The sequence below is a fragment of the Borostomias antarcticus genome, assembly GCF_949987555.1.
Source record: "Borostomias antarcticus genome assembly, chromosome: 1".
Lineage (NCBI taxonomy): Eukaryota > Metazoa > Chordata > Actinopteri > Stomiiformes > Stomiidae > Borostomias > Borostomias antarcticus.
The window spans coordinates 13663326-13678499 of NC_140234.1; positions in this window are offsets into that span (position 1 = coordinate 13663326).

Sequence of the window (15174 nt, forward strand, 5' to 3'; positions counted from 1 at the left end):
TGGAGGTGTTTGTGTGTGTGTGTGTGTGTGTGTGTGTGTGTGTGTGTGTGTGTGTGTGTGTGTGTGTGTGTGTGTGTGAGCAGGGCCGGCTCTAGACTTTTGGAGGCCCTAGGCAAAATTTTCAGCGGAAGCCCCCTTTTGAAATAAACCCTATCCACCATCAATAAATAAAAACGGAGGCGCTATCATTCTAGGCTATCACTTTAGGCTATCATCAGCAGCAATGAGTACTTGAGTATCACGTTCAGTTGAGGCCTCAGCCAATCAGATCAATCTATTGTTGGGGGGGGGCGGAGAGAAATCTGGGTTTTATGATCACTGGCTCGTATTGTATACAATGAGAACATAAAACACTTTTTATAGTTTAAAACAAAAAAAGTATTTTGAGGCCGGAGGCCCTAAGCATTTGCCTACTCTGCCTATAGGAGACACCGGCCCTGTGTGTGAGTGTGTGTGTGTGTGTGTGTGTGTGTGTGTGTGTGAGAGAGAGAGAGAGAAAGAGGAGAGTGAGCCTGTGTGTGTGTGTGTGAGAAATCCATGGAGAGGGAATGTGAGGTGCCAGGGAGAGGGGTCTGGCGCAGGGGGCCCTCGTTGTGAAAACACGCTGGGTCAGAGCGCTGGAACACACACTGCTGGAGCGGCCCTGGAGAGGAGTATCACAACACAACACAGACAAGCTGCTTCACCATGACGCCTCTGTGTCAACAGCTACACCCTCCTCCTCCTCCTCTCCGGTACTCTCACACACACACACACACACACACACACACACACACACACACACACACACACACACACACACACACACACACACACACACATCTCTTATGCTTGATCTCTCCCTCGTTCTCTGCACCTGTCTCTCACAGACATTTCAGTCTTTCTCACACCCCCCCTAACCCCCCCCCCCCCCCCCCCCACACACACACACACATTCTCTCTCTCTCTCTCTCTCTCTCTCTCTCTCTCACACACACACACACACACACATTATTTCTCTCTCTCTCACACACACACACACACATCTTTCTCTCTCTCTCACACACACACACACATCTTTCTCATTCAGGTCACAGTATGTGTGACTGCAGGGCTGCCTGTCTGAGGTGGTGATACAGCACCGGCGCTCCCCAAGGAACCGTCCTGTCACCTTTCCTGTTCGCCCTCTTAACCTCTGACCTCAGCCAGCTCCTGAAGGTCTCAGACGAATCCTCGATCATGTGCCACATCAGGGCAGACGATGGAGAAGAGTACAGGGACGTGGTCAGGAGATTCGTCAGATGGTCTGAGGAGAACCAGCTAGAACTGAACATCAGCAAAACCAAGGAGCTGGACCTCAGAAAGAAGAGACCCCCCAACCCCCATCACCATCCAGGGGGAGGAAATTGAGATGGTGGACTCATGCAAGTTCCTGGGAGTGCACCTGAACATCAAACTGGACTGGACTGAGAACAATGAGGCTTTCTATAGGAAAGGGCAGAGCAAACAGTTTTTCCTTAAAACTCCTGACACACCGGGCCGATAATCGTCCGTCGTGAACGTCCGTGAGCGTCGTGTCGGTGGCTCGAGTTGGTGCGGTGTATCGGGCACCATTGGCCAAGCTGTATAATTTTGGGGACGAGTCGGGACATCTGAGCATGTCTAATCGGCGTCAGAGTGAGCGGGCACGTTGGGGAAAGAGAGATCACTCTGATTGGCCTACAAAAGTCACGGAAGTGATGACAAACTCAGGCCAGTGATATTAAAGATGGCTGCCATTCCGGTGACAAAAAAACATCAGAAAAAGCTCAACATCTTCACGAATAATCATAAAAAAATGGTAAAATCCATGGAATAATTTAGTTTAATGTAGATGCAAAGGAACATGTCATTGGATCATTGATGTGCATTTCAGAAAAATCACTATTCACAATGTCAACTGCATTTCGGTGTAGCCTACTACTGCATTTTGCTGTCCCAGTAGGCTACTTATATGCTACGGTGCAATGTTGACTCTAATGTTATCTAGAACGTTGTCTTAACGACAATTGTTGAGTGACAGTATGGTTGATTCCGTGGCCCGTGTATGAAGTAGAAGTATGAAGTAGAAGAAAAGAACCAACAGCAATTTGGAATCTAAATGTCACTACTTTAGAAGAAAATAAGTAGTTAACGCCTTGGTTTCTTTTCAAACACAGGAGAGCCTTGAGTAACAATCAAATTCCTTTTACAATAGATGGGATGATGCAATCACATTCAGTTACAATCAGGGGTGTAGTGGTAAATACAGAGGTGGGTAAACTCAGTGCAGTTTACCAACCTGGTTTTGACACAGTTGATCAGAAAATAGGTGAGTCATTTCTCAGCCTCATTTTAAAGAGGTGGGTAAACTGACTTTACTTGGGTTTACCCTCCACTACACCCCTGGTTACAATAAACGGAAGGAAGAAAGACAAAGATGTGATTCAAAATCAAAGTAGTAAAATACAAAGTCTATCATGATTGGTCGCTAAACCTTTCTAGATTCTTAGTACTAAAAATCATCGTTAACACTGATAACATCATTAACGGGCACATAAGCTAGCATAACAAATCAGTACTAAAATCACACTGTTTACACAGATAATATCACTTACTGGGCACATAAGCATTATAAATCATTACTTAATCACTTCATTCCTCTAAATCCACTCCGTTCCAATCATTCTGCCCACTTCTCTTAAAGCCTCATGGCCCGAATGGTGTTATGTCTTAGTTTCTCCTGCATGGGGACTTCATATCTCTTGACCACAGTAGTGCCAGGTGGGAGATGGTTCTATTCTGAGGCTGGGTGACATCAGTCTCTTCCATCTGGGGTCTCACACACACACACACACACACACACACACACACACACACACACACACACACACACACACACACACACACACAGGGGAGGAAGGTGGTAGGACAGGGCCGGCCATGGGACCAACTAATTGGCACAGGGGAGCAGAGAGTCTCAATGTGCCGGGGTCTCAGGTGTCATGGGAACGGCAGGTGAGAGACAGAGAAGAGGGAGAGAGAGGAGAAACAGGATACACTTTTGTTAATCCGCCAATTTGGCAACCCATTCCCCACCAATTGTTTGGGTAACAGAGAGAGCCGGGCCAGCGGGACAATGAGGCCTTATTATGGTCCAGAGCTGGAGCAGCCGGGCAGGCTCTCACCTTACTGTACGGAGGAGCAGGCAGCCCTCTACCAGAGCTTGGGGAGGGAGGGAACTTAAAGGGAAGGGAAGGCATATACAGTATTAACAGTGATAAATAACAGTGATAACAGGTATATTAACAGTGATATATAACAGTGATAACAGGTATATTAACAGTGATGTATAATAGTGATACAGGCATATTTTAACAGTGATATATAATAGTAATAACAGGCATATATTAACAGTGTAGTAATAAACGTTTGACATATGTAGCTCTTTACCATCTGCTTACCCACTTCACTAGAAAATTATAATAACATCGTCACAAGGAGGGTTGGTCTTCATTGGACAAATTTCCATCTTAAGTAGCCCACTCCTCCAGATCTGACTATTTCATTGGCTGCTGAAAAGATGACTCAGCACTCTGCCATCTGGAACAGGAGGAAGAGAGGTTTGGCCACGCCCTCGAGCGCACACTGCCAGCCCAGTCCTGCTGCACCAGCCAACTAAGAGAGCCCTGTGTGCCTCACACCCACCACAAGTAGTCCTTCTCTGTCAGATCCTTGTTTACAGTGAGAATGGACCTTTGCTGGGCCATTTAAAACTAAACCATTACATCTTTTTATCTTCTGTTCTCTGTTTTTGTCTGTCTATTATATGTTATGCTGTTTTAACACACATGCTGCACAGACAGAACTCAATTATGGTTGTTTGTGGTTGTTTTTATGTGCTCTGTAAATAAAGTTGACTTGACTAACTTTGATTGCTCTGTGTTGGCTCTCGGCTCTCACCCTAAATTAAACCTCTGATGATGTATAATAATAATCATAATTCATTTTATTTATAAAATACATTTCATTCTGAGACAATCTCAAAGTGCTGTGCTGTATATAATAGCCCTTCTGATCTCAGTGTGGGCTCCCTCTCCCTCAGATGTGCTGAGTCATACCAGTCCTGAAGGGGAGAAGAAGAGCCGAGTCATTCTGACTATACTGTAGCCTACTTGTGCATGTAAACATGATTCAGCTGATATAGGAACGAGACGTAGCAGCCTATTGCCTAATAGAAGAACGCTACAGTGTCAATGGTGGGATAGTCAAAAGAAAGAGCTGACGTCACTGCCCTGATCAGTAAAAAATGTATGGAATCATGTTGCGCAATCGGAATTGCATCAAGTTGCTTGGTGTAAAAGAGGCTTGAATGAGACCTCTCTTTTTCTGAGAGTTGTTTATTCTGGCTGTAACACTCCTCAAACATTCCTCAAATATGACTCAGTGTCCTCACCTGACAGTTTGCTTCGCTTTGGGAACTCTCTCCGCTGGAAACTGTTTGGAAAAGGGCAGGCACTTTCAAAACTACTTGGCAGGTGATTGGATGAACCATCTGAAAAAATTCTGAAAAGGTCCTATCACACGCTAACCTCAACCGCTCCTCGCTGTCATAAACCCGCCCAGCGTAGCTGTTTGTATTTCAAATTCCTCATAACCAATACTGATTGGCGCTGAATCGTTTTCTGTTCGGGCCCTAAAGGATCTCTATGGAGAGTATCCAGACTGATTTGCGAGAGAAACAAAATGTGAGCTCGCAAAATCAGGATCAATCAATCAAAGCTTTATTTATATAGCGCATTTCATACCCAGAGGCAACACAATGCGCTTTACAGAGAACAAGGTAGGTGGGTATACATCCCACCTCTACATATTCCAGAGGGAAGCAAAAAAACAGTAATCACCCGGGGGCCAGATAAGTGAGCTGTAAAAATTCTTCCCTGACCCCTCTCAACAAGGCGATCGAGCAAGCTCCTGGAGTATGTTTGTCTACCGGCTAAGAACATTTATAGAGCAATAAATAACATTAAATTAAATTTTCAGAGTAAGAGAGGCTAATAACATCATAGGAGAGACATGGCAAACACTGGTGTATGTCTGGGTGTGCGTGAATGTGCCTGGGCCCAGATAGAGGCAGGGGTCAAGGGTAGGATCGGGGTAGGAAAAGGATACGGACCCGGGTTAGGGTGAGGGGAAGGGGATCTGAGCCCAGGACTGGTGTATGTCTGTGTGTGTGTGAGTGTGCCTGGGTCCAGGTAGAGGCAGGGGTCAGGGGTAGGGTGGGGGTAGGAAGAGGATACGGACCCGGGTTAGGGTGAGGGGAAGGGGGTACTGGGCCCAGGCCTAAAGCCGGAAGTGGACTGTTGTATGTCTGTGTGTACGTGTGTGTGTGTTAACTAATTTGCTACGACATCTGCAGCAGACACAGGGTTATCTATCGGACTCAGGGTGGTCTGCTGGTGACAGTGGGGCATCCACTGGACCTGGTTAGAAGATAGGAGGGAGAGAGAGAGGCACTAGGGAGAGGGGAGGCAGAGCAGGGTTAGTAGCACACAGAGCCATATATAGAGCAATACATTACGTCAAACTACATTTTCAGAGCAAGAAAGGCTAAGAGCATCATGGGAGAGGTGTGGCAAACACTGATGTGTGTCTGTGTGTGTGTGCGCGTGCCTGGGCCCAGATAGAGGCAGGGGTTGGGGTAGGGTGGGGGTAGGAAAAGGATACGGACCCGGGTTAGGGTGAGGGGGAGGGGATCTGAGCCCAGGACTGGTGTATGTCTGTGTGTGTGTGAGCGTGAGTGTGAGTGTGCCTGGGTCCAGGTAGAGGCAGGGGTCAGGCGTAGGGTGGGATAGGAAAAGGATACGGACCCGGGTTAGGGTGAGGGGGAGGGGATCCGAGCCCAGGACTGGTGTATGTCTGTGTGTGTGTGAGCGTGAGTGTAGGTGTGCCTAGGTCCAGTTAGAGGCAGGGGTCGGGGGTAGGGTGGGGGTGGGAAAAGGATACGGACCCGGGTTAGGGTGAGGGGAAAGGGAACTGGGCCCAGGTCCAGGCCTAAGCTGGGTGTGGACTGGTGTGTGTCTGTGTGTACGTGTGTGTGTTAACTAAGTACTACAACATCCACAGCTGACACGGGGGTATCTATTGTCTGCGGGCGACAGTGGGGCATCTACTGGACCAATGTATACAGAGGATTCACAGGTAGGTTTGAGGCTGCCTTTCTGTGTCTCAAGTTCCTCGCTAGTGATTGTAGGCTAGGTTGAAAAGATACGTCTTGAGGTCTCGCTTGAAGACCTCCGTTGTTTCGGCCCTTCTTAGGCACTCCGGTAGGGTGTTCCAGAGGTTGGGGGCATAGAAACTAAAAGCTGCCTCTCCGTGTTTCTTAGTCCTGGCTTTTGGAACTGTTAAAAGTTCAGTACCTGAGGATCTGAGTGGTCTGTTGGGCATGTACTTAACAAGCATGTTTGAAATATATTCTGGTGAGTGATTGTGGAGAGATTTATAGACTAGTAATAGTATTTTAAAGTCTATTCTAGAGTTGACTGGTAACCAGTGTAGTGATTTTAAGGCTAGTGTGATGTGTGCCCTTCGTCTAGTCTTAGTGAGGACTCGTGCTGCAGCATTCTGTATAATTTGTAGCTTAGAGATTGCTTTCTTTGGTAGGCCTGATAGTAGAGCATTGCAGTAGTCCAGCCTGCTTGTGATGAAAGCATGCATTAATCTTTCGGTGTCAGCCTGAGAGAGAAAGGGTTGCACCTTGGCAATGTTCCTTAGGTGGTAAAAAGATGTCTTTGTAATATTCTTGATGTGGTTTTCGAAATTAAGATCTGAGTCAAGTATGACACCTAGGTTTTTAGCCTGGCAATTGGTGTCAATTTCCAGAGTTTTTAAGTGTGCAGCTAGTTTCTCTCTTTCAGCTTTTTCTCCAATGATCAGTACTTCTGTTTTGTCCTGGTTTAGTTGGAGGAAATTATGTGACATCCATACATTTATATCTGTAATACACTTGACAAGGCAGTCAACCAAGCTGTAGTTACTGGGTGTTACGGAAATATAGAGTTGGGTATCAACTGCGTAGCTATGGTAGCTAATGTTGTGCCTTCTGATGACACTGCCAAGGGGCAGCATGTACAGGCTGAAGAGTAGAGGTCCTAGGATCGATCCTTGGGGCACTCCACAGGTCATAGGGATCTTTCCTGAGCTATATTCACCGAGGGCAACGAAGAAATCACGACCGGTTAGATAGGTCTTAAGCCAATTTAGGACTGGACCAGAGAGGCCAACCCACTTTTCCAGTCTTTCGATGAGGATTGCATGATCTATAGTATCAAAGGCTGCACTCAGGTCCAGGAGGACGAGAACAGAAAGCTCTTTGGAGTCAGCATTAATTCTGAGGTCATTTACAACTTTAAATAATGCCGTCTCTGTGCTATGGTGGGCACGAAAGCCGGACTGGAAAAGGTCAAGGGTACAACTTGTAGCTAGGAAATCATTAATCTGTTTGAAAACAATTTTTTCCAGAATTTTACTCAAGAAGGGAAGGTTGGAGATTGGTCTAAAATTGCTAAAAACTGAAGTGTCTAAGTTGTTTTTCTTCAGTACGGGTCTCACCAGAGCAGTTTTAAGTATTGGTGGGAAGACACCTGTAGATAGGGAGTCATTAACAATGGATAAAATGTCATAGGATACAGAGTCGAAAATAGTTTTGAAAAAATCGGTTTGATGGGATCCAGCAGGCATGTGGAGGTTTTGAGTTTGGATACTACTTTTCTCAACATTTCTGTGTCAATCAGTGTAAACAGGCTCATATGTCCATTGCATGGAGGGAGAGGATCTGTGAACGGGATGCATGGCCTTTGCTGAGTGATATTCCTCCTAATATTCATAACTCTTATGAAAGAGATATAATGAATCTTATCTCTGAAGTAAGCTGCAAATTCCTCACATTTGGAGGTAGAGAGCAGGTTATCAGGTGTTTTTACGGCAGGGTTTATTAGGCTATCAATTGTTGAGAAGAGCACTATTGAATTATTTCGGTTGATAGATATCAATTTTGAGAAGTGGTCTTTCCTTGCATTTCTTATTGCTTTATTAAAAGCAGAGAGATGTTCTTTGAGAATATCATGGTGGACCTGTAGCTTGGTTTTTCGCCATATACGCTCAGAACTTCTGCAGGTTCTCTTTAGTTGTTATGTTTCCTCATTTCGCCATGGAGCTTTATTATTGGTTGTGATCCTTTTCAGTTTAATAGGTGCTACAGAATCCAAGGCTGCCCTTACTCTGGTGTTAAAGGTGGTTGCCAAGTCTTCAATATTTCCTAAGGGCCCCACTTCTAGAGTTGATAAATTGTTTGTGGTCATTATTTCTCTAAAACTATCGGCTACTGCGGAGGTAAGATAACGTTTCTTGATAAAGCGCTCAGTACTACTTTTGACTTTAGGAACCAATGCAGTGAAGAAGATACAGAAATGGTCGGAGAGGGCGAGGTCACTAATAGAGGAAACAGTGATAGTCAGGCCCTTAGTAATAACTAGATCAAGGGTGTGGCCGCGGTTGTGGGTTGGCTCAGAGATATGTTGGGTAAAATCCATGGAGTTTAGGAGGTTGATAAAGTCCCTAGCTTTCGAGTCCGCCTCAGTGTCTACGAGGATGTCCCATTTACTGTGCAAAAACTACCAGTTGGACCCAATATATATTTTCTTTGCTTTGCTCAGACCGTTTTAGCAGGAGTTTACATAGTTAAACATCAGTCAAGTAGATTTTGTTTTTGAATGTTGATTTTTTGGGGGGACCCCCACAGAGGAGTATGATAATTGGGTATTGGGTCCCAGCTGTATTGGGTCCCTCTACTGTAATGTCCGCTCGAACCTGAGAAATCTCGGTGTCATTTTTGATCAGGCTATGCACCTTGACAAGCACATAAAGTCCTTGACTTGTACATATTTTTTCCACCTAAGAAACATTGCAAAACTCAGATGTATTGTATCACACTCTGAGTTAGAAATGATTATCCATGCCTTTGTCTCATCACGCCTGGATTATTGTAATTCTCGTTTTTCTTTTCCAGTTAATTTTAGAATCCAGTTCAAGGTTCTTGTAATTACCTATAGAGCCCTACATGGTCAGGCACCTGTATATCTGTCTGCTCCATGCACATGCTCACTGAGGTCTGCTGACCAAGCTCAGTGGTTGTCCCTCGCACCAGGCTTAAGACCAGAGGTGACAGAGCCTTTGAGTCTGTAGCACCTACAGTAGATTGTGGAATGCTCTTCCTGTCACAAATCGGCCCCCATGAGAGCTGGGTGCTTGTTTTTTTGTGCATGGTGACGCACCAAAGATAGCAAATGTCCGGTTGTCACTCACTCCCTCCCTCCCTCCTTCCCTCCCTTCTTCATGTTGTTGACCTGCAGTTCTATGTTGCCACCACAAGAGGCAGTGGTCCCAGAACATCAAAACAAAAACACTATGACACTGCACATTTTCCATATCCTCGGTGGTGTAGTGGATAGGATGTCTGCCTGTGGGTTCAAGCCACGGTGTGGATGATATTTTGTCACTGGATGTTATAGAAGCTATGTAAACATGAGGTTACCTGAGGTTAACCTATGTCAGTTATTGAATTTATGTGCAGTAATTGAACATTTGAAATACTCTTGTTTTGAAATTATACCTACAGTACAGGTTGTTGAAGAGAAGGCTACTGACCTATTGACCTTAAGGTGATGGCTTATTATGTGAAGTCCCTACCACGGCTTATAGAACCTCACCACCAGGTTTTATTGTTATCCGTGGCTCATGAATCTAATATGTTCTTGCTTAAACTACCATCACATGAGTCAATCAGTCACAGCTTCTCTTAAAATGCATCTCCCAATTCTCTCTCCCAAATGTGTGTGTGCTCCAATGCGCTCTCTCTGTCAGAGCGGTGCCACTTGATTTAGACCGCAGTTCGTGCTCACAGCTCAAAGGTCAACTCCTCAGTGTCAACTCACACACACACATTCCTCTTCAACCTCCCTCTCCGGAGGAAAGGCCCAGGTTAGACCCTCTTTACTCCACCTAGGCGGACGGGCCTATTCGCCCTGCTGTAAGACCTTTAAGCTAAATCTTAATCATCAATTCAATGACTCAAGCAAGATATCTCAATACTCACCAAACCAATAAAGGCGAGGAGAAAATATCTGATTCAGCTGATATAGGAACGAGACGTAGCCTATTGCTACAGTATCAATGGTGGGATAGTCAAAAGAGAGAGCTGACGTCACTGCCCTGATCAGTAAAAAATGTATCCATCCGTTTTTTAGAGGGATCCACTTATAATATTTATTACTACCTTTCCGGCCTGTCCCAGGTGCTTGGGCTGGATCTGCCACCGTAGGCCTCTCGTCTCTCAGGTCTGACTCTTGGGCCTAATGTTCCAGCCCTTGGTGCACTTGACAGTCCACTTCGTTTCTGACTGGTGGTCGGGATCACTACATAGGTGTCTCAGTAATTACCCACTATATATTAGGCTATACTTTGCATGTATTTACCAGGTAAATACATGCAATATAATGGGCTAAGTACTGGTATAATGGGCTAAGCACTGGACTCCCGCGCTGGAGGCCAGGGTTCGATTCCTGTTCGGGGACTTTTAACCATGTCCTCTCTGTTCCCCTGTTTCAGAAGGATGGGAGAGAATGTACAGTACGTGAACAAAAAGCCCAGGCCTTCCCAAATCCTCAGGCCCCTTGGTGGTGTAGAGGGTTAAGCATCTGACTCCCATGGTGGTGTAGTGGGTTAAGCATCTGACTCCCATGCTGGAGGCCAGGGTTCAGTTGGGGATGTCGAGAACAATGACATTCTCTGTTCTTGCCTGGACTAGGGAAAACTATTACAAATTATTTCCTTTATTTTCCTTCCTTTATTCCCTGACCCAGTTGGTTTTCTTAGTGCCTTTTCGACTGATAGATCTTGGGACCCTAGAACAGCTATTATGGCACAAAAACCATCACCCCCTCCCCCCATTCAGAATGTACCGTTGGTGTAATGGTGCGTTCGTTTGTGGTCGGAGGTGGCAAGTCGCAAGTGGCAAAATACCTACCTCCGACCTGTGTGCATTCGAGCTATATACCATTATATCACAGTTACCTAGTCATATCTAGTGCATTCGAGCAACTGGGGGCTGAGAAACATATCCGAATTTGCGACGAGGAAGTGCGAGTTCATGCGGCGTTTTATTTAATAATTCCTAGTAGCAAGTCGCAATTTGCCACCTCCCAGTTATAAACGAACGCACCATAAGTCCCAGCACCAGCTCTTCCAGACTCCACCACTGGGCGGACCAACCACCTCCAGTCCAGGGACCCGAGCAGTGTGCACGACCCTGCCCCCGCTCGCTGAAACCTAAACCGTCTCAGATTGTGCCTTTTCTGTAGACTCAGTGGAACGGGAGGGACAGAATCCACATAGCCTAGAACCCTAGTTCACTCTTAGACTGGAAGGGTATGGTACATGTTATTGTTGTGTTCTGTCTTGTCCTGTCCTGTTTTATGAGTGTCTCCCATTGTCTGTCTTTTAATTCCTTTTGATCATAGAAAAATCAAAACTATGGAATTGTTTAAAGACATGGACCTGTGCCAATTCGGCCGGAGGTCCGCCAGCTTGTCTATCGGGGACCCGCTGTAGGTCAGCTAGCCTTGTGTTATATTCCACCGGAGGTCCGTCAACTTGTCCATTAGGGACCTGCTGTAGGTCCGCTAGCTTTGTGTTATCTGGGTTTATCCCTTACCTTTATCCTGATACAAAAGTTGAACCAATTGCAGCAAAAAAGCTAACGTTAAAGGAATCATCAGTGTAACTTCTTTAGCCACTGACCGCTACCATTAATGTTATGGAAGCTGCTGCTAGTTGTTGTGAGCTCATGAGCTAACTGGCTATCCTGCTCTTATTGTGCTGGATTAGCATTGGAAGCATTGGAACTGATGTGTCCAGGCGACAAGACCTATCTTAATTCATCAGACATTATTTCATGTCATTTCAATTCACAGCTATTTCAGTGGTATGACTAGCTTCCGTCCTACCAGTCCTGAACAGAAACAAGCCAGCCTCGCAAGCCAGGCTGGACCTGGCCTGGTTTTATTGCTGTTTTTTTCTTCCCTGGCTCTCCATGCACACCTGTGTGGTATTGGCAATCAACACCCATGCTGGCAGTCACCTCCATCTTCACTCTAGGGAAGGCTCTTCCTGTCTGCCAGTCGACACAAGCACATAAACTTGAAACCTGAAATTTGAAACCAAGTCACTGAGCTAACTCCTCGGGATTCTCAGAACCAAATGAACTCCATTTGATTTTGCTCAGACCTGGTTGTCCGTCTGCTTTTGGTTCGGCCTAGATACATGACACTCCCTCAGGACTCAGCTGCAGCTTCTGTGGACATTTTTAAGAAGCAGCTAAAGACGCTTCTGATTAGACAGGCATTTGTTGATTTAATTTGACTGTATGTTTTTGACTGTTGTCCTGTTTCCTGTGTTTAATTTTGTCATTATTTGTATGCCATTTAACCTGTGTGAAGCACTTTGTGAGTCCTTTCTGAGAGAAGTGCTCTATAAATAAAATGTACTTACTTACTTATTTACTAACTAATCAATGATTCTGTTCATTTCAATTAAGTTTAGACTGTAGGTGTGACAGAAAGGAGACAGAGGAGTATGAGATATACTGTACTGGTGAGTTTACTGACTACAGACACAATCTTACATAAAGTACAGTACTTGAAATCATCTAACGTTTGACTGGTCTATCTCTATCATGTAAGCCAGGACAGTCCTTTTCCCTTTTCCTGGTCTGGTCCTGGCTGCTGGCCAGAGATGGAGGTCTGTCTAGAGCCCTGTTTGATCCCCCCATAGAACTGGGAGCTGGGCCCCTAAAGCCTGTCTGATCTCCTCAAGCCCTGTGAACAGGAGGGGCCTCCCAAAACATTTACACATTCACACACACCACCGTAACACAATCCACTCACACGCACATGCACGCACACACACACACACCATGCTCCACACACACACACGCACCATGCACCACACGCACACACACACACGCACCATGCACCACATGCGCGCGCGCACACACACACACACACACCACAGCCACAGAAAAAGCCAGCCACAGAAAATAGTAGGTGTCCAGAAACCACAACTGTAGATAGCTAGCAACAATATTCTCTCTGCTATAGGTAAATAAATAGGTATATAAATTAAGGGTGCTTTTTAACAACTGGCCAGGGACTACAGCTGGAAATTAGCCGGGTAGGCTAAAGCTGCCCCATTTACTGTATTGCATAGTTAATAAATGGGGACTGTCCAGTGGCGGCTGGTCAATAAAAGGCGATGGCGGCTCCGCCCCGCGGTGGTGAAAAATGAAAGTTAAAAAAATAAAATAATGTATTTAAAAAAAAAATATATATATATATACATAATAATTACTTATTTAAAAAAAGTTGTGGTCATCAAAGTTATGGTCTGGTGGTTTATAAAGTACAACAGTACAGTAATATATAAAATATAAACCATTAAGTTTGTTTATATCTCTCTTCTGTGAATGAGACCTTAGGCCAGGGGCGATAGTCTCAGCCCTTTTAGTCCGGGAGTCATAGCCCGATTTATAGTTGAACCTTGTTTTGTCGGTTGCAATTTTTCTCTTTGCTGTTTCTTGTAGCTTGGAGGAACCTCGTCAAAATACAAGAGGGTGCTCGGTGATATCCCTTGAGCATTTTCAGATATTAACCCCTTCATGCCCGAAAATGCCAAAATAACACAAAAATAGAAACTTATAATATTGCATGTTGAATATATAAATGAAATGCATCCAATTTACATTCTCTAATGTTTTTTCATAAAATCGGTTTTTCACTGTCAAGTTAGGTTTATCTGTGCTGTCCCCGAACTTGAAAAGGGCTAAACTGTCTGCCCAGAGTCCCACAGGATTCCACTCTCAATGATCAGACAGAAATTATCTTTCTCCTTTTATTTAGGATTTTGTTTTCTTTTTGTTGTCGTTTCATTGGTGGTAGCAGTGAAAAACTTTCCCTGAATTGTGATGTTGATGTTGTTTGTGGTTTCCCAGTTTGACAAGACACCTCCCACTCGATCTTCACATGGAAACATCGGGAAGATCGCCGGCTTTAAGGGCAAACTGTGTAGTCATGGTTTGGTGGCTCTGTACTCACTGGACTCCATTTGATCTTCAACAGGGAGCAAGACAACCAACCGTCTAACATCCCTGTGCAAAATGGTGGCTTGGCGCTTCTCCTTTTTCACGTTAGAGTTGGGATGGTTGGTCTTTGCTTTTGGGGCCTTTGTCAGGGGAACGCAGTAGCTTGGGAAAAACCTAACGTGAACATCTCTAACAATGCCTTTGCTGTCTGGATTAGTGCTGACAACTCTGCCAAGCTTGAAGTGACCTCTCAGTGCGTTTTGGTCACCTAACCAGACAATGTCCCCCACGGCAACATTTCTCTCTGCCGTGTGCCATTTGCTCCTTACAACGAGGTTGGGACCAGCAAGTTGACTCCAGGACTTCCAAAACTTAGTCACCTCCGATTGCATTGCTCTGAGTCTTTTGTAGGGGTAGCTGGAAAAGTCAAAGGTTTTAAAGTCTCCACTTTGAGATGCTCGACCAATGGGAGGCTATTTGGTGTAACATACTGGATACTATCTTCCCGGCTCTGTACTCTAGCGTCAATCGGGCGCCCGTTTGCAAGGTTGGCTGCCATGTAGAGAGTTGTGCATGCTCGCTTCCATCAGAGAACGTGATTGCCCAGGGTTCATTTGTGAAGCATTTGGGGGTTAGAGCCCTGGTGAACTTGACTTTGCCGAGTTGCTGGTACTCCTCGAACAGGCTGATTGCATCCCCCCTGAGGCCATCTGAGAGTGCAGTGTCCCATGTGTCTTTGACTGGGCAACTTTGACCTTTTGCCTCTTGGAAAGCTCTCCGTACCAGAATAGCTCCCTTCTGCTTGGCAGGAGTTACTAGTCCAACTGGGTCATACAGTCCTGACACTTGACTGAGAAGTTCTCTTCGTGTTAGGGGGTTTGGTGTCTGGCCTCTGATTTGCTCTTGTAGAAGGTCTTGACCAAGTCGCATCTTTTGCTTTCTTTTTGAGAAATTGATTCCAATCATGACATGGAGCTTATCTT